Raw genomic sequence first — 19,991 nt, 5'->3', positions numbered from 1 at the left:
CAAATCCCCCCTCATTCTTCTCTTCTCTAGACTAAACAATCCCAGTTCCCTCAGCCTCTCCTCATAAGTCATGTGTTCCAGTCCCCTAATCATTTTTGTTGCCCTCCGCTCGACGTTTTCCAATTTTTTCACATCTTTCTTGTAGTGTGGGGCCCAAAACTGGACACAGTACTCCAGATGAGGCCTCACCAATGTTAAATAGAGGGGAACGATCATGTCCCTCGATCTGCTGGCAATGCCCCTACTTATACATCCCAAAATGCCATTGGCCTTCTTGGCAACAATGGCACACTGTTGACTCATATCTAGTCACTTCTCGTCCATTGTAACCTCTAGGTCCTTTTCTGCAGAACTGCTGCCTAGCCATTCAGTCCCTAATCTGTAGCGGTGCATGGGATTCTTCCGTCGTAAGTTCAGGACTCTGCACTTGTCCTTGTTGAACCTCATCATATTTCTTTTGGCCCAATCCTCCAATTTGTCTAGGACCCTCTGTATCCTATCCCTACCCTCCAGCGTATCTACCTCTCCTCCCAGTTTAGTGTCATCTCCAAACTTGCTGAGGGTGCAATCCACACCATCCTCCAGATCATTTATGAAGATATTGAACAAAACCGGCCCGAGAACTGACCCTTGGGGTACTCCACATGATACTGGCTGCCAACTAGACATGGAGCCATTGATCACTACCCATTGAGCCTGACAATCTAGCCAACTTTCTATCCACCTTATAGTCCATTCATCCAGCCCTTCTACGCTCTACGATTCTGGGGGCACTGCATGGCCACCTGTGCTGTTGCGTGCTGCTGAGTTTGCCACGCTGACCAACCAGGAAATGAAATTCAAAAGTTCCTGGGGCTTTTCCTGTGTACTTGGCTAGTGCATTGGAGTTCAAAGTGCTGTCCAGAGTGGTCACAATGGAGCACTCTGGGATAGCTCCTGGAGGCCAATACTGTCTATTTGCATCCGCACTATCAGCAAGGTCAATTTAAGCGCGACTCCCCTCATTGGGGAGGAATACAGAAGTTGATTTTAATAGCCCTTTAGGGGTTGATTTGTGTGGACACAATCATTCTTTAATCGACCTAATGCGGCTAAATTCAACCTAACCCCGTAGTGTGTCAATCAATTCAGTCCTTTTCTTAGACTGTTTTATAAGAGTATAATTGTACCTTGTTGCATTTCAATTCTGTAAAGGAGTTATAGTATTATTGTTAATAGTGCTCAAGGGGCTCACTCAAGATTGGCCTCTTCTCATACTAGTCAGCATATACATTCACAGATGGAGCTATTGCCCCAAGAGCTTCCAGTTTCTCTTGAAACAAGATAAAAAACATGAGTATAACAAATGGGGAAGGTATAATGGCAAGGGAAGGGCAGAGGAGGATAACGAAATGAAGGCTATGTAGCCTATCTGCATGAAACTGTACCTATATGCACAACTTGATTGTTCTAAATAATATGAATGTTTTAAAAATAAAAACATAAAATCATCTGGTCCCCAAGGGCTGCCCAGCCAGGACATCCCTGGCTGGCAGATTTCTCAAGTTGTAGTAGAGCAAAAATGAGTTTTAGAGACGGACTTGAAGAAAGAGAGGAAGGAGCTACCTTACGGGGGTTTTTTATATCAGGGATGGTGTCCCATGTGCCAGAGAGGTATGGAAGATAGTAGAATAAAAAATGTCCTCTCTATTTTCTTTTTTTTAATGGAAGCCTCTTGAAAGCAGTCTGCAGAGACTGAGTTTCTCACAATATTTGAGCCAATATTATTAACAAAATTTAATATCAATCTTCCATATGGAACAGACTATGCTCCCTTTACACTGAATCGTACCTTATTTGACATAAGTGAGTCACAATCTGGCCTAATATTATTATTAAATTCTTTAAAATGATTTGAATCATAAGAGACCCCACAATGGAAATCTGTATGAAAACTACTCACACTAGATTTTTATACCGCTTTGTAAGTCACAATCTTGGGCATTAGAAATATGATTTCCTATGGAAGGTTCTGAAACCTTATTACTGAAAAATAACTTCTAGGCCTCAAAGTCACAAAGGAAAATGAAAAATGGAAATAAAGGAGAAAAGATTAACCTTTTTGTTCAAGTCACACTTACAGGGGATGTTATAATAGGAAGTTTTCAAATAAAATAAGATCGATACACCACACATATTGACCACAATATTACCCTGATAAAGTTCCATTGCCACAACCAGCAACAGATTAAATAAACCCCATAAAACCCATTTCTTGCACTATACAGGTACTGTGTTTTGTAAGAATGAACAGCTACAAGATGTGTAGAGTATGTAGCACAACAGCTAAATAACATTCAAAGAATGTTCCTCAGGAACAAAAATGCAACTCTGATTTAACATTGTCATATAATATCAGGTCTCCATGGAAATTCTGACAAATGAAAGATCAGATCGTGCCATCTTTACTCCCATGAAGCATGGTATTAGTTTACAGGAGTAATGGGAGGGGGTATAGTAAGATGCTGTGTACAGGATGTGAGAATAGATGATCTGATTGTCCCTTCTGCCTTTAAATTCTATCATTCTGTGATACACCTGGAGTAATTCCCATGATTTCAACTGAACTACTTGAAGAATAAGGATCACTTGCTTTGAGTAAGGATGGCACAAGCTGGCACCAAATCAGTCTTTTATCCCAGTTGCTACTGTTGTAACAGCTAATCATCTTTATTTTTCATGCAAAGAACTAAAAAATAATAATTTTAAAATGCGGAGTGGTCATGTAGAACAATTGATACAGTGCTTCACATTATTTTATGCAGTCTTAGAGAGGCTTTGAAATATGGGCAGGAAATGAAATAAGATTGATTATATCAAGGGAAAAATAATTCCAAACACAGATATTCAACTGGAAGAAGATTAATGGAAATCAATAACATGGAAGAAAGTCCTATAGGCAATAAAAGACAATTAGATATAAGTTTGCTATGCAATATAGCATCAAAAAGCCAGTGCAGGCTAGAGATGCAGCATATTTAGAGGATTATGTTTTAGGACAGGGAGATGATATTTCCATTCCCTGTGTGGTCATGCTAAAACTACACATAATAAAATGCATACAGTCCTGGGCATCTTTATATCAAAAATATGACAACGAAATAGGTTCAAGGAAGAGAAAAAAATGAATGAGGTGTTTAAGGGAATGGCTTAGGAGGAAAGAATAAAATAACCAAACTCATTGATTGTTAGAGCTGGTCAAAGGTTTTGGGGTTTTTTTTGGATGGAACAGGTTTTGATGGAACAAAATGCAGCTGTGTCGAAACTGAAATATTTTCATTGTCAATTTTGATGGAAAAGCCTCAGAACTGAAATGGAGTATCTCCCTTCCTACTTGTTTCGTTTGGATTTTTTTCATTTTTGTTTTGACTTCCTTATTTAGTTTCATTTTATTTAGACTTTTATATAACCACATTAATTTTAAAATATATACATATAGTCTGTTATAATGTTTAAACATTATCTAAATGAAATATTTTGACAAGATCATTTGCCTTTCCCACATAGATTTTTTTTTCTTTCAGAATTTCCATTCTTTGAAACAGTTTGATTTTTTTTTATCCCAATTCAGGATGAAAACAAATTTTGTAAGGTTGGAATTCCTTTTTTCCAGCCATTTCTATCTGTGAGGTGAATTTAACTGAAATTGTGTATAAAACTGAGGGTGCAGAATTGATTAATATGCCCTAAAAGGGTAAGCTAAAAAGCACTCAGGTAACATAACATTGGAAAATCTAGGCTGATTTTTAGGGAAACATTTCCTACAGTAAAAAGAAAAGGAGTACTTGTGGCACCTTAGAGACTAACAAATTTATTAGAGCATAAGCTTTCGTGAGCTACAGCTCACTTCATCGGATGCATTTGATGCATTTGATGCATCCGATGAAGTGAGCTGTAGCTCACGAAAGCTTATGCTCTAATAAATTTGTTAGTCTCTAAGGTGCCACAAGTACTCCTTTTCTTTTTGCGAATACAGACTAACACGGCTGCTACTCTGAAACCTATTTCCTACAGTGAGGCCTCTTATACTAGACTGTCAAACTTACTCTTACTGGAAGTGGTAGAAGCCCCAGTCATCTGAATCTTCTAAATCTATGCACAGCATACACTGATACCTATATATAGCATTTTTGACTATTTCATTCCCCCGTGTAAGCCCAACAGTCAAAACAAGTATTTTTTATAGAAGATGAGCAGTTAATGAGGTAGGGTTTCAAATATACAAAGTAAACCATACAAGGTGTATGATGAACAGGGCCAAACTCCCCAGGGATATTCAGAGTGCACCATACAAAAAGTGCGCTTTAAAGCTTTACTTGAGGAAATCGTTCTTTCCTACATTGTACGGTTGCCCACCTTACTATAAAAGTGCATGATCTGATACATACTTACATGGGCAGAGAGGGACTGATCCAATGCTGGTTGAAATCAATAGAATGAACAGGATCAGAATGAGGAAAGGCTCATATGGAGCCCTAGTTCATTCGATATATATATGTACACTATAACCTTTGTCTCTCCAAAACTGTGCCACTTATTGCAAAAGCATGAGGCCTGCTTTGATTTCTGTCCAATCATATCCAGTTTTTGCTGGAACAATGTTAACATAGTGCCCATCTTTAAAAAGGAGGAAAAGGAGGAGCCAGGGAACTATAGACCAGTCAGCCTGACTTTGATACCAGGAAGCTACTAGAGCAATGAATAAAACATTCAATTTGTGAATACCTGTAGGATGAAGGGGTAATCACTAGCAGCCAGCATGGATTTACCAAGAACAAACCATGCCAAACCAGTTTGATTTTCTTTTTTGACAGGGTAACTGGTTTGGTGGATAGGGGGAAAGCAGTGGACTTAATATATCTCTACTTTTGACACAGTCCCACCATTCTGATAAATAAACTGGAGAAATGTGGCTCGACAGAACTACCATTAAGTGGATACATAACTGGTTAAACAACCGCAAACAAAGAGTAACTATTAATGGAATGATTAGCGGTTGGAGGGAGGTCTCAAGTGGGGTTCCACAGGGATCTGTTCTGGGTCCAGTGTTGGTTAACATCTTTATTAATGACCTGGATGTAGGAATAGAGAACATACTAATCAAATTTGCAGATGAACAAAGCTGGGGTGTGGGTTTGCCAACACTTTGGAAGATAGAGGTAAGATTCAGAGGGATCTTGTAAATTGGAGAACTGGGCTATTGACAACAAAATGAAATTCAGCAAAGACAAATGTAAGGTGCTACACTTAGGGAAGAAAAATCAAATGCACAAATGCAGAATGGGGGGAAACTGGCTTGGTGGCAGTACTGGCTTGGCGGCAGTACTGCTGAGAATGATCTGGGAGTTGTAGTAGATCACAACCTCAACATGAGTCAGTAATGCAATGCTGTTGCAAAAAAAGCAAATGCAGTTTTAGGTTCCATTAATAGTGGCATGGCATGCAAGTCACAAGTGATATTAGTGCAAGTGATATTAATGCTCTACTCAGTGCTGGTTAGGTGTCAGCTGGAGTACTGTGTCCAATTTTGGTCACCAACACATAGAAAGAATGTAGGAAACTGGAAAGGATCCAAAGGAGAGTGACAAAGATGATCGAAGGGATGGAAGGCAAGTCATATGAGCAAAGGCTGAAGGAACTTGGTATGTTTAGTTTGGAAAAGAGGATTTGAATGGGGGACATGATACCTTTATCGTAATGCATATAAACAAGAGAGCAGAGTTAAGTGCTCAACTGTGTGTAAGCAGGGGAATGATCCCACTATTGTGGGTAAATTTCCCGGCTTATACACTATCCTGGTGAAGTGGGCTAGTGAAAGGATCTGAGTCCTCACTCCCACTTCCTTTACCTAAAGACCTGCCTGACTTCAAGGGCTCCCCTTTCACCTTCCTGTCTGGCAGAGACCTCGTAACCCCAACAAGGTTGTGCCCAGGATTCCTGGGGGGCTCGATCCCCAACCTTGTTGTGGTCACTTAGGGCAGGGGCTAAGGGGTCCCCACGCCGGAGTACTCTCTCCGCACTGGATGCTTCCCTGACCCACTGATCATTACATACAGTTCAAAGCAAATACAATTTATTAAACAGCAATCAATTAAAAATATTAGGAAAAAATCAGAAAGGTTTAAGGAAAACCCGTCACCCTGCTCTGTGACACGGGGACATCACAACCAGCATCTCTGGAATGTAAGGGAAGTTCAGTTTGTTCCTCACAAGTCCCAGACCACCTCCTCAGGCCCCGGCTGTGCCGCAGGGATGCTGCGGGTCAGATACTTGTTCTGGCAGTGGCCACATGTCCTCAGGCTCTAGATGGCTGTACCCTTCTTCTCAGTGTTGCCCCCACCCCATTGGGGTTACGATCTCCCTCCAAGAGTGGCCTGCATGGCTTCTTGGCTAGGGGCGTCTCCCTGCCCTGGGCCTACTGCCCAGGGTCCCCCTCACTCTTCCCAGTTGCTCACCGCACCCAGCTCTAGACTGCTCCAGCCCCAGCTCCAGCTCCACCATGCTGTCTCAGCTCCAGCTCCACTCTGCCTCAGCACAGGCAGCTGACCTGGAGCATTGGCCTCTCCCCATTGTTCCTGGGGACTGTCAGTCTCAGGGTCCTGATTTCTCATCAACCCTCCTCCTTTCTTTTGGTACTGGGAGCTAGCTAACCAAACCCCCACTGAGTTTTAGTAAGGACAACAGTCCCCTTACATGTGCAATCTAAAGAATTTTTCATGTCACTTTTTGATGAATCAGTAATACTGCTGACTGATTCACAATACAAAAATTAGTATTCTGGCTAAATGAAAGTGAGTATATAAACCTCCTAGTGTTAACATATTTGTAACATCCTAGCAATGCCAGAAGATTGCAACTTACTTATCAAGGTATTAGTGGAAGCCCAGGCATCAGTAAAGGGTTTCTCAGTACACTGAGGCCATATAATATATCCAGATTTGTTGGAGTTACTGTTTTTCAGCATAACAATCAGATACTTTCTCTCCCCACTCCGAATCAGAGCTCAGAAATGTATGGAATTGCCTACAAGGCAAGGTTGTCAATTAAATACACTAGCTTCATTGAAAAACCTGGACAGCATCAAGGGAAAACATATATTGAAAATGAAGTAAGATGTAGTGAGCCAAATTGTCTTTATATATTTGCTTAAATTTCTTGGGTTCATACATACTTAAAGACCTGGATCACTTATCTGTAGTGGGAATTAAGATTGTTATTGATTTTTTTTAAGTATAGCCAAAATTAAGGTACAAAATGAACATTAACAGAATATAGGGTTTAATTGTCATTAAACTACTAAAATAGCAAGATTACAAGAATGTTTTTAGCTCAAATAATGTATAATTGCTGTGTTATCTGTAGACCAAATGCCACCCACCTGCATTAATGGATGAGGGAACCTGATGGGGCTGGTGGTGAAAGTGGGACAGTCCCAGAAGCAAGGGAGGGAGACACTCGCTAAGGAGAATAGGTAGTTCCTCCCCCTGGGAGTCTCTGGCACCATTGGCCACTTGGGGGAAAGGAGTGCTGATTGGTCAGCATTCCCCAGTTCCCAGGATTCAGAGGGAGCCATGTGTGGGAGCCATGTGCAGTCTCTTTAGTCTCCATTCCAGCAGACCACCCGAACTAGGAATGGGAATCCAGCTTGACAGATACTGCAGGTATAACTAATTACCTGTTTAGAAGGTCAGGAAGGAATTTTTTCTATCATTGGCCAATTGGCAGAGGAGTAGGGACTTTTTTGCTTTCCTCACAACATCTTCAAGCCACTGTGGATTAAGTAGGAACAAGCTTAGTACCTAACTGAGGTGTTGGGGTGTTGGTGTTTTGTTCATCGCAACTCGTGGGCAGTTTCCAGTGCAAATAAGATAATAAAATGGAAATGTCTTTAAATATGTTGCTTTTGGAAATGCTAGTAGCGTAGGGCAAAAGTTGGAACTGATAGCAGCAAGATTAGGGATGAAGCATGTCAGGAGATTCAGGAGACTCCTGTGCATTGTGCACCTTGGAATGTACTACTGTTTTTTAAAAAGTGGTTATTTAGAAGAGTGCGCAAGTGAATAAAACTTAAAATTTGTTGTGTGTGTTAAAGAAAGTTAGTTTTTATACAGTCAGCAGTATTACCCCAGAAAAAGGTATTATTTTTTACCTTTTCTGATTATTTTTCCCTTCTATATTTATATTTACAGTTGTTTATGTTCAGTTTGTTAGCTCTGTATATCCACATAAGAGGCTGCAGCGGAGTCACTGGCCAATCCTACAGAGTGCTGAGCATTTCTGTCAAGGTGCTGAGCATCATCAATTCCCATTGACTTCAGTGAGAGTTGAGGATGTTCATCAGCTCACAGGAGGTGCTTGGCCCCTTGCAGGATTGAGCTTTCATACTGCAATTGCTTTCCACAATCTGAATTGCTCTGATGAGGCAAGTTGGCAGGCTGTTCAAAATCACAGGTGTTTTCAGAAGTGTCTTTATTTCAGAAAACTACATAATCGCTTAATAAGCGCTCAGTTTTTAAGCCTTTCAGATTTAGCTTTGAATCAACAAATGCTCTTATTTTGAAAAGCCATTTCCAATGCTCCTGTAGGACCTACAAAAATAAAATGTTCTCATGGGTGTGCTCTGCTGGCTGTCCAGCAATACTTAACCAATACACACAGAGCTGTGCAAACATTAGTGAGGTATAAACACAAGTAATAAATATGGAACCTTTGACAGCCAACCAGATTATTTGCTCTCTCTTCCTACATTCAATTTAACAGTTTTTCACTTGATGAAATAATCAAAGCTGGTGGCTGCTGAGCTGGAGTTGCTTTGAAATGCTAAATTAATAATTTGAAACTTAAAGGGTTCATGGACATGACTTTAGACCCCACACATGATCATTTGTTACTGTGTATCTGATGGTGAAAGTCCACAGACCCTGAATAGCTAGCATTGTTGTTTTTTAAATCTACAACTCTAGTGAAAGGCTTTTCTTTTAAAATAGCAGCTGAACCCACACCCATCATTCAGATGACATGCACACTGAATTCAAAGAATGTTTTGGCTCAGGAAGGAATGCAGAAATATACCCAGTTTTACAAAAACTCTAGGGGGCACATGTGAGATGTAGCCACCCGCCTAAGTTGAGCAGTGCAGAACTGCATAAAGCAATGGATACTTCAGAGAGGGCTAGTTCCTTCCAAAGCACACCAAGAGTATGGACCCTGCATTCCCTTGGAACAGGACTGCAGTTGTGGCAGACCTTTGTGAAAGCCCTACAAGACGAAGCATGCTGTTTGCATGCTTCTCTCCTGTCCACCTGCGTAAGGGCCTATTGAAGTCTAGTCCTATATTGCATCTGTGGCTAGCTGTCCAGTAGCAGGAGAGCTGTGCTGGCATCACCTGATGATGTTAATCTACATCTTGTCATAATGAGGAAGACTGTGTGTAAACTGAAGGACCAAATCCAAGCCGTTCAGGTGAATAGTCCCAATAAAGTCAGGAAGTTGTTGTTGATTTTTTAAAGAGCCACTTTAATTTCAGTTGCACTGGAAAAAGAGAAGAAAAATACTTGCCAAATGTAGAAGGAAAAAATGGTTTATTTTGAAACTTCTGAGTTGGAAGGCTGATAAAAATTTGAGGGTGACACAAAGATGGGTGGAGTGGTCAATATTGATTAGGGCAGCTCAATTCTACAAAATTATCTGGATCACATGGTTCAGATGGGCACAATCACACAACATACATCCTTTGTTCCTAGATATGTGACCTTGCATTTGGCTAAATTAAAATGCAAGTCACATTTTTGAGAAGAAGGACTGAATCAAATAAACGAGTGACTCTGAAAAGGACTTTGGGATCATGGTAAATAACCAACTGAACACCAGCTGTGAATGAAATGCTAAGGCTAAATTGGCTAATGTGATCCTTGTATGTATAAAGAGAGTAACACTGTGTAGGAACAGCAAGGGGGGTTTACTTCTGCATATGGCAGTGATGAGACCATGACAGAAATACTGTGTTCAGTTTTTCTGTCCACAGTGAAAAACAGATGTTGAAAAATTGGAGCGAATTCAAAGGTGTGAATGATTTTAAAGTCTGTAAAATATGTGTTACAAGAAGAGACTTAAGGAGCTCAATCTACTTAGCTTATTGAAGAGAAGGTTAAGAGGCAATTTGATCACTGACAGTAAGTACCTACACAAGGAGAAGATCTCTTTTACTAGAAAAAAAACAAGGAGTACTTGTGGCACCTAGTCTTTAAGGTACCACAAGGACTCCTCGCTTTTTTTTGCTGATACAGACTAACACGGCTACCACCCTGAAATCTTTTACTAGAGCGCTCTTTAATCTAGCAAAGCATAACAAAATCCAATGGCTGGAAGTTGGTGCTCACCCAATTAATTATAGGGGGGAAAAGCACATTTTTTTACACGTGCGGGTAGTTAACCACTGAAACAACTTACTAAGGGAAATAATATTCTGACTTGCTTGAAGTTTTAAAGTCAAAATTGGATATCTTTCTAAAAAAAAATTCTGTGTCTGAACAAAAAGATATGGGCTTAATGCAGAAATTACTGGGTGAAATTCTATGGTGTATATTATACAGGCAGTTGAGTTTTGCTTTTACATCTCTGAATTACAAACCATTAAGAATAAAACCCAAAATGATAAAAATATGTCTCTCGGGGATTTTTCTCCTTCTGAGACATCTGGTATTGACCATTGCCAGAAGCAGGAGACCTGCCTTGATGGACAAATGATCTAATCTGGTTGTCCAAACCAAAAATTCCCAAAATATTAGGACCAATTCTCAGCTGCTATTAATTGTCATAGCTCCATTGAAATAAATGGAGCTATGACAATTTATGTCAGCTGAGGAGCTGTTCCATACTCTGTTTAATTAGGACTGTGTGGAACCATTTCATACATGAAATGAAGGTGGAAGATTCTGGCTTCTTGCTACATTTTCAAAAAGCCAAAAGAAAAGTCATTTTCACTGGTGGAGTTTTGCTTGTCTTCACCAGCAGCTTTTGCAAGCACTGTGTCTGCAATTGCTATGTATATAATTTTCTCTAATTGGTCTAGTCTCTTCATCTTGGCCCCCTACCTGTCACTTGTTTTCTCTTTCATTATGATGAACAGGGTTGTGCTTAAATGTTTATGTGAAGACACTGACTGGTTCTTCCCTTTCTCACTGTTGAACGCCCAAGAGCAACACTGTGAATACGAAATTTCTTTGGGGGTGGGTAAATTTTCTATCAAGCCTTTCTCCATCCTCTGTTCACATTGTACATGCACAAGCTTGCACTTGCTAAAAATTCTAGCTCTATGCTTGCCCTCCTAAATAGTGTAACACCTGTGCAGGAGAAGGTGTTAGAACTTGCACCTGCAAAATCATGTAGATCCTTAATGGGTATAGAAGTAGAAATGTTACCATCTGCACAATTGCAAGGCAAGTATAATCGGAACATACAGATGTTAGTGTACACAAGTGTTTGAAACTGCAACATGTAGGTGCATGTTTGCATATATGCAATTCATGGTATGAAGAAATGATGGATGGGGGCTGAAAAATCTGGCCCTCCATGTTTCACCTTGTAAAATGAAATTGCAAAATTGAGAAATCTTTGGGTATGTCTACACAGCAAAGAAAAGCCTGTGCCAGCTGACTTGGGCTTGCGGGGCTTGGGCTGCGGGCCTGCTTCATTGCAGTGTAGACTTCCAGCCTCAGGCTGCAGACGGGGCTCTAGGACCCTGTGGGGCGGGTGGGTCCAAGAGCTCGGGCTCCAGCTTGAGCCTGGAAGCCTACACAGCAATGAAACAGCCCCCAACCCAAGCCTGAATCAGTTGGCATGGGCTAGCCGCAGGTTTTTCTTTGCTGTGTAGACATAACCCTTATGACTAAGGAATAGTGGCCTAATGGCAATGCAGGAGGCCATGTCACCGAAACATTTAAAGGCAGAGTGGATAAAACACTAGGAAATATGTTACAGGGAGCAATTATACAGTGGTAAAAGGATGCAGTAGGTGACCTAATTATCTTTTCCACCTCTTTTTTTTCTCTAAATATATGAAATTTCAGAAATTTTAAGAAATTCCTATAATCTTCATGGAAAGAATTGTATTTTTGTAAGGCACAAGATTAAGAGCCAGGAGCCTTGGATTATAGTCACTCCCAGCTCTGCACAGACTTCTTGTGTGACCACACATAAGTCATTAAAACATTCAGTGCCTTGGTTTTCTGCATCAGTTAATAAGGGTCAAAAATACTCACCTCACAGTATTATTCTGAGTCTTAACTAATTCATGTTTGCAAAGAAGGTTGAGATCCTCTGACAGAAGGCACCATAAAAGTGCAAGATATTATAAGCTCCTGTGCATCTCTTCGATGTTTCACCCAGCTCTATCCTCTGTTATTCATGCCATCACTAGTCCAGCCTTCAGTGGTCTAATTGTCTATGAAATTATGCACATTCAGTTAGAGAAGACAATAAATTAGCCATCTGATCCATTGAGGTGCTGAACACTTCTTGGAATCTGCTGAGGAACTTTAACTTCCAGGGAAACTAATGAGAGCTGAGGGTATGCTTCTAGGAAGTGCTGAGTCCCTGACAGGATTCCCTTCTACAAGAAACCTCTCTGCAATATCCCAATACAATTTGACAATAAATTAATATTGTAGTTGGGTTTTAGTAATTTGTTTCCTAGTCAGGAAAATCAGAACCATTAAGAGCTGCTTTAATATGCTGCCAAGTATTAATTGCTCAAACATTAGCGCATAAAGTCTGACCAGATATTGTGTCATTAGCATTCATTCCCACTGCAGTAAACTGAAGGGAAAAAACAGAAGCAAGGAAAGGAGACAAATGGAACAAGAGAACAATGAGATGAATAAATACATGTTGCAGATGCTACTGGGCCTGATTCTATTTTCACTTATGGCTAGAGCTGGGTGCAATATTTTGCATGAATAGTTTACAGTATTTGCCAAAAAAAAAAAAGCAGTTTGATCAACCCAAAACTAGTCATGAGTTTGCCAGATAGACATGGAGGAGGCTGCTCTGCTTGATGAGGAGAAAGGCTTTGAACTTGGGTTCCTCTACATTGTAAGAGAGTGTCCTAGCTACAGAGCTATAGGGAAACCTGGGGAGGTGTTGCTAAATCTCTCTTGTTGAAGTTGTTCCACTTTGTATAAAATACTTGAATAGTCACTGAGACTGACGGAGAGAGCGTGTGGTGGATAAGGCACACACCTGGAATGTGGCAGACCCAGGGTCCAGTCTATGCTCCAATGAATATTTAATTACCTTCACAAAGTGAAACAGCTTTAACAGGAAAGAGATGCCCTGGACAATCTTACAGCCCAGGGCTTAGGGTGCACTCCTGCTATGGGGGAGACTACAGTCCAAATCCCTTGTCCATATCAGAGAGAAGAGAGAACTGAACCCAAGCTTCCCACAACCTGGGTGAGTGCCCTAATACTGGGTTATCAGGGGATAATGTGTCTCCTCCTCCAAAGATTTTTGAATGTAGACCTTTGAAAATGCCGAGAATGAAATGTTTCAGGTTGAATGACATGTTTTGTTTGCTCTGCAATGGACTTTTTTGATTCACTGATGGATTTTGGAATTTTCAGTTCAACCCAAATTGACTTTTATTATTATTATTATTCAGAACTACCATAAACCAAAAAAATCAGTTCTTCACCCAGCTCTACTTACACCTGAATTTCACTGAAGCAATTCAATTGCCTTTAGTGGCATTACTTTTTAGTTTACAAGAACGTAAGTGAAAGGAGAATCCATGCCTCTGCGAATCTCTATCCCAGCATATGATATGGGGATCAGCAATAACACATACATGGTATCGTTGTGCATATGTGGGACATGGATGATTGGTTTTAACTTTGCTATCTTGCTAGCAGTCATATGTTTAAATGGCAGTAGCAGGTTGAGGAAAATCATCTACAGATGTTGCCTAGACTAGAGAATCTGTAACTTAACTTACAGCACAGATACTCATGTGCTCAGTGTTTTCATGTGTAAAACTTGCTATAAGTTCTTCAGTGTTTTTTACCTCAACAGCCCCTCTTTATCATTCACTCTTTTTTGCTTAGCTGGGGAGAGGGATTGAGGATCAATAAGCTCTTGGTTATCTCAGATTGTCAAGGGGCCATGTATTTCTATGGGCTGTTATATCACTAGATGCAGTGCTGGTAGATGGCATTTGAAGATGGGTGCACAAGGATTGCAGATCTTGTTTCATTTTTCAAAAATTGCCTGTAATGTTTCCGAAAGTCAGAGGCTGCTACGAATAATAGAGGCGCTTTTACTGATGCGTGTAACACAGCTGCTTGCTTCCTTCTCTGCTGTGCTGATGAACATGCTATGTAATTTTCTTCAGACACAACTTTGTGTGCTTATCTCACTTGGAAAGCCTGGTTTTCAAATTACAAGTTTCCTCTGACTAGGATCTGACAGCAGTTATTGTAATCGTTACTGTGATTGCTTAGGGTGGTCACAAAATTGGGTGACAGGAATTTCAAAAGGATTAAAAGACCAGTGATCATGAGGCCTCTAAATAACAGGACAAATTAGGTGTGAGATTGTAACTTACCCTAGGTGCCCACACAGGAGAGCAAGGGGACATCTCACACGTAGCACAAATGGGAGAAAAGCCTCCACAGGTCTGGTATTCCCCAGAAGTGGACAGGACAAGGGCGGGCAGGGATAAGGAATGAGTAGAACCTTGCTTTACCACCCACCCCCAACATCCAAAGCACTGGCCACATCAACTGAGCAGTGAAGAAGGGAAAATCATCTGCACCAGGTGTAGGAGTAATACACTATGTCCACTTCCCAAGAGCAAGGGGGAATCTAGGGAACAAGTCATAACTCTGAGTCACAGTCTGGATCCTGGTCTATTTCTGGGGCAGAGTAGCAACATGCCATCCCTAACTTAATAGTTATAGCAAATCAAGCCTTAAGGGTATTAAGAAATAGTTTGAAATACTGGAGTACATGCTGCTGGGATCTATACTATATCACACTCATCAGGAAAGGGAGCTATGGATCACTGTAAATAGTTTATTGAATATTATCCTGAATCAGATAGGGACGGCTGGTAAGAATGGGATGCTCCAGCCGTAGAGCTGGTTGAATAATAATTGTTGAACTGTAAAATTATTTGAAAAATACTGAGACGTTCATCAAATAATTGGTCAGCCATTGGACACATCATAGTGTGGCAGAATATAATAGGGGTTGCTGCCTGTAACCACTGGGGATTCCTGGTAGAGCTGGAACTGCCCCAGAATCCACAGGCTGCAGGGCAGGCAGAGCTTGGTATTTTGACCATCAGAATAGCTAATTCTAGAAATCACCCGCTCAAAGACAGAGCCAGGCTCCTCAGCACCTGTCTCATGCTGCCTGCAACCCTATGCAAGTGAGATAATGAGGGTGATTCTCATTTAGACTAAGCCCCTCTTACTTTGCTCTGGCAGCGGAAGGGTATGTCTTCAATGCACAGTTAAACCAGGCTCTTACCCAGGTTTTAGTCCAAGCTCACTCCCCCCACTACCTCCAAAATTCACACACAAAAAACTCCGTCTCAATCTGGGAGGTGCTGTAAACTCAGTCTATTTTATCTGGCTGGGGATATAGATTAATACCCATGCTCCAGTTTAACTTGGGCTGCAACATGCCCACTTTTGTTGTGCAGATGCAGGCTAAATCACTCGAGTGCTGATAGTCCGCCAATAGCTTTCTCAAAATTCCCATTGAAGGACCGACAAGTTTTCCCATGACTGTCACAGTTGACTCCAACCTCGAGTGTCTCAGCACCCAGAACCATGAAATATACGAGACACACGTGGTTGAGTGCAGAAACAGTGAAGAGAGAGTAAGGTGGATAGGGCTTGGCTGTGGGATGCTCGCACCAAGCCTAGGTTTACTGGTCATCCTGGTTAACTGTGGAGTGAAGACCCAGCCTAAAGGGCTCTAAAGTGGGTGTAACTTCCTTTTATACCCACTTTAAAGAGTGCTTTACGGGCCTTACTGGAAATGAAAACAAGGCCCTCTCACTATTGAACTTCAAAAAGTTCAGAGAAGGGGATGTATGATGATGAAAGGTTAGGCCAGGTTTATATCTGACGACAGATTAAAGAGATTTGGATCATTTAGTTTAGAGAGGACAATAAAAGGTGACATGATAGAAATAGTTTGAAACAATGAAGGGCTTAGTTAAGACTGGTTACTTATTCCCCTTTATTCAGTCTCATAATATACTAGTGGACTTTCATTGACATTGGTTTGTAGCAAATTTAGCACAGACAAATTTAGAAAAGATACTTCTTTACACAACAGAATTAATGGGTGGAATTCACTTTCATGGGGAAATAGAATGAAATAGTTTAATGGGAGCTGGATGGATATGTGAATTACAACAGTATAAGCAGTTAAACCGAGACCCTAGGTTAGTTCAGCACGATAATGGAGCACAGCCATTCTGCTTTAAGGCTTAAGATGATTACATGAAGGAGTTGGGAAAGAATTTCTCCCGCAGATAAAATCAGTTGCTTAAATTCAGTTATGGCATTTTCTGCCTTCTTCTAAAATCAAATACAGGGCACTGCTGGAGGCAGGATATTTAGCTAGATGGACCCATACATTCCTATGTGTCAAATATACAAATATTTTATTAAATGATTATGTATGAATATATACAATGTTTTCTTGTAATTTCATAAATGTCCAGTATGGACTAAATTGAGGCTCCAATCCAGCAAAGCACATGTAGTTAACAGGACTCCTCAAGTGCTTAAAATTAAGCACAGAACTATTATAAATGCTTTGCCGAATAGGATGCCAGTATTATTACATTAGTATTTTATTTTTTGTTTCACTTTCAAAATGCAAGGCTGAAACTATTTTTGGTTTGGTTTCTCAAACAGTTAATATCATATTGTTAAAACTGACGGTTACATGATTTTTAATTGCAACTAAATATACAAAAAAAATACTACTAAAATTGAGAACATTCCAGAAATCAAAATAATTTGTCATTTCCGATGATGTTAGGAATTTGTGTCAGGCTAGAACCCTAAACAACAGGGTGCAAGTTTTTAAAAGGTCACTTATAATTTCAAATTAATAGTTCATATTTTAAAAGGAAATTTTCTATACAGGTAGAAAGTAAAAGTGCCCTGTGTTAATATTTTCTGCCTTGAAGTTTGATATCTTCAAGACAGATTTAATACAGTAAATAGATAAAATGGCAGCTCTCTAGCTCTGTTTGCAGTAGCAATCATATAACTAGCTCAGGAATGAGCTAGCTTTTATAGGATTTATAAATAATATATAAGAAATCATAAATCTGGTCTAAACAAAGCAATGAAATATCTACAGTAAATCTTTGAAAGTAACTATAGGAATCCTATTCACATTGAATATTTTATTTTAATCCTATTTTACGAGAAGTTTTCCCCAAACTGCAAATTCTTCAGGAAATACAATTTGTAGGAGTAATTAATAATTATAATGTAGGATTTGTATTGTAAAGGAAGTATTTTTGCCAAGTAAGGTTCTACTCCTGTGTGATGTTCAATAACTCTTCTTGGAATTCTTCAACACCCTCAAGTACCTTTGTAGACGAGAGTGCTCAGGACCTCACAGGACAGAGCCCTGAGCAGCTGAAATTGAAGGTCCCTCTGTCCTTGATTAGTTTGTGCAAATTCTTCTCTGGTTTCAACCGTTGAAACATTATTAGCCCAGCTGCTGCTTACTTTACACTATAGCAGTCTTCTTTTTCTATCAGTTAAGTAGATATTTCTGGACCAAAGACTCTGAGGCAGGGATGTCCAATTTTTGAGCAGTATTGGACCTATGGGTATAGACTAAACCCAAACATTCAGACATATATTGTATGGTTGGGATTTTCCAAATAGTTATCAGACACCCAAATCCCAGAAGGAGCCTTGCAAAGCATTTACAGTATGGCACATGTAGTATATTTTTTACTGAGAAAATTACTTTCTTCTCCAGCAATGTGTATGGAATAGTTTGTGTTTTCTTTGTGTTTGTTTTCCTTATTTGTAGAAAGAGGAGATTCTGAGAGAGCTTTTCATGTTAATTGAGACTGCTTAATTTTTGAAGCCCAAGTATTTATCCCTCTCATAAAAGATGCTTTACTTGTGGGTTTCCAGCTTCAAGCCTTTGGTTATTATTGCAAACTGTAGTAAAATGGAAACAACATAAGTTATGTTAGATGGAGGACCTGATAGAATTATTATTGAGATATGATCTATAGTGAAGGATGAGAGTGACTATAGCTTTCCATACAAGAGTGATTTTTGACCCTCCCCAAAGTAAAGTAATCCTCCTGAAATTTCTCCAATATAGTTATGGGACACTGGAATATTTTAATCCAGGAATTTACTGTAATCAGTCAAGAAAATATAAAAGTAATAAATCAGAAAAGTATTTCAGTTCCCTAACATTAATGAGGATAGGGTGCAAACATATTGATGAGGACTATATTCTGAAATGCAGATCAGAGTTTAGCACAGACTAAAGAGTGGTGGCAATGGTGTTTAATATTCACAGAAGAGATTTTCATGTTCCATAATACATTTTTTGTAAGGAAAGGAAAAAACTGGAAACTGAAGTGGGTATTGATTATACGAGGATTTTGAGATGGAATATGAAGCAGCAGCAGTTTATTTCTAGCATGTTAAGGAGCTTCTGCTTTGGGCTGTATAAAACAGTCAATGCTCTTCGAAAGGGCACCGTCAAGGGTTGAAATGGACTGGCTCACAAAGAACAAACCAAAATAAAGAAGCCAACCAACACACCAAAACAATTTTTATGTATGAACTGATGATCACTGCATTGATGTGTAACTGAATCTGCAAATTGACTGAAACTATACCTAGGGTTGTCAGGTGTCTGGTGTCTTGACCGGAATGCCCAGTCGAAAAGGGACCCTGCAGGTTCCTGTCAGCACCGCCGACCGGGCTGTTAAAAGTGCAGTTGGCGGTGCTGTAGGTCTAAGGCAGGCTAGTCCCTACCTGTCCTGGCACCATGCTGTGCCCAGAAGTGGCCAGCAGGTCTAGCTCCTAGGCGGGGGGCTATGGGGCTCTGCGCACTGCTCCCACCCCGAACACCGGCTCCACACTCCCATTGGCCAGGAACCATGGCCAATGGGAGCTGGGGGGGGCAGTGCCTGTGGGCGAGAGCAGCGCGCAGAGTCTGCTGGTCCCCCCGCCTAGTAGTTGGACCTGCTGCTGGCTGCTTCCGGGGTGCAGCATGGTGCCAGGACAGTCAGGGAGCCTGCATTAGCCCTGCTGCGGCACTGACTGGGAGCAGCCCGAGGTAAGTGCCGTGCCCCAACCCCGAACCCCAACCTCCTGCCCCAGCCCTGAGCCCCCCTAAACCTGGAGCCCCCCTCCTGCACTCCCAGCCAGAGCCCTCATACCCCCCCTCACCCTAACCCCCTACCTCAATCCCATCCCCCTCCTGCACTCCAAATTTCAGGCCTCACCCCCAACCTGGAGACCCCTCCTGCACCGCAAACCCCTCATCACCAGCCCCACCCAGAGCACTCACCCCCACGCACACCTCAACTCCCTGCCCCAGCCTGGAGCCCCCTCCTGCATCCTGAGCCCCTCATTTCTGGCCCCATGCTGGAGCCCGCACCCCCAGTTAGAGCCCTCCTCCCTTTCCGCAGCCCAACGCCCTGCCCCAGCCCAGTGAAAGTGAGTGAGGATGGGGGAGCCACCAAGGGAGGGGGAATGTAATGAGTGGGGGCAGGACCTCAGGGAAGGGGTGGGGTGGGGCCTCAGGGAAGGGGCAGGGGTGGGGTGTTTGGTTTTGTGCAACCCTAACTATAGCTCTGAGAAAGGTGTCAACTGCTCTTATTCATCTTGATGGGGTGTGATCTCTGAATCCTGATGATAATGATTTAAATG

At 41.1% G+C, this 19,991-nt stretch overlaps 1 protein-coding gene across 2 annotated transcripts in view; it reads left to right on the top strand.

The window, feature by feature from the left end:
- GRM8 (glutamate metabotropic receptor 8) overlaps window positions 1-19,991 on the top strand; it is a 481,798-nt gene that overhangs the window by 156,395 nt on the left and 305,412 nt on the right. The window lies entirely within an intron of this gene.

This window comes from Dermochelys coriacea, chromosome 1 (genome assembly GCF_009764565.3).
Source record: "Dermochelys coriacea isolate rDerCor1 chromosome 1, rDerCor1.pri.v4, whole genome shotgun sequence".
Taxonomy (NCBI): domain Eukaryota; kingdom Metazoa; phylum Chordata; order Testudines; family Dermochelyidae; genus Dermochelys; species Dermochelys coriacea.
The sequence above is the reverse complement of the archived record's forward strand: the minus strand, read 5'-3'. Positions and strand labels throughout refer to the sequence as shown.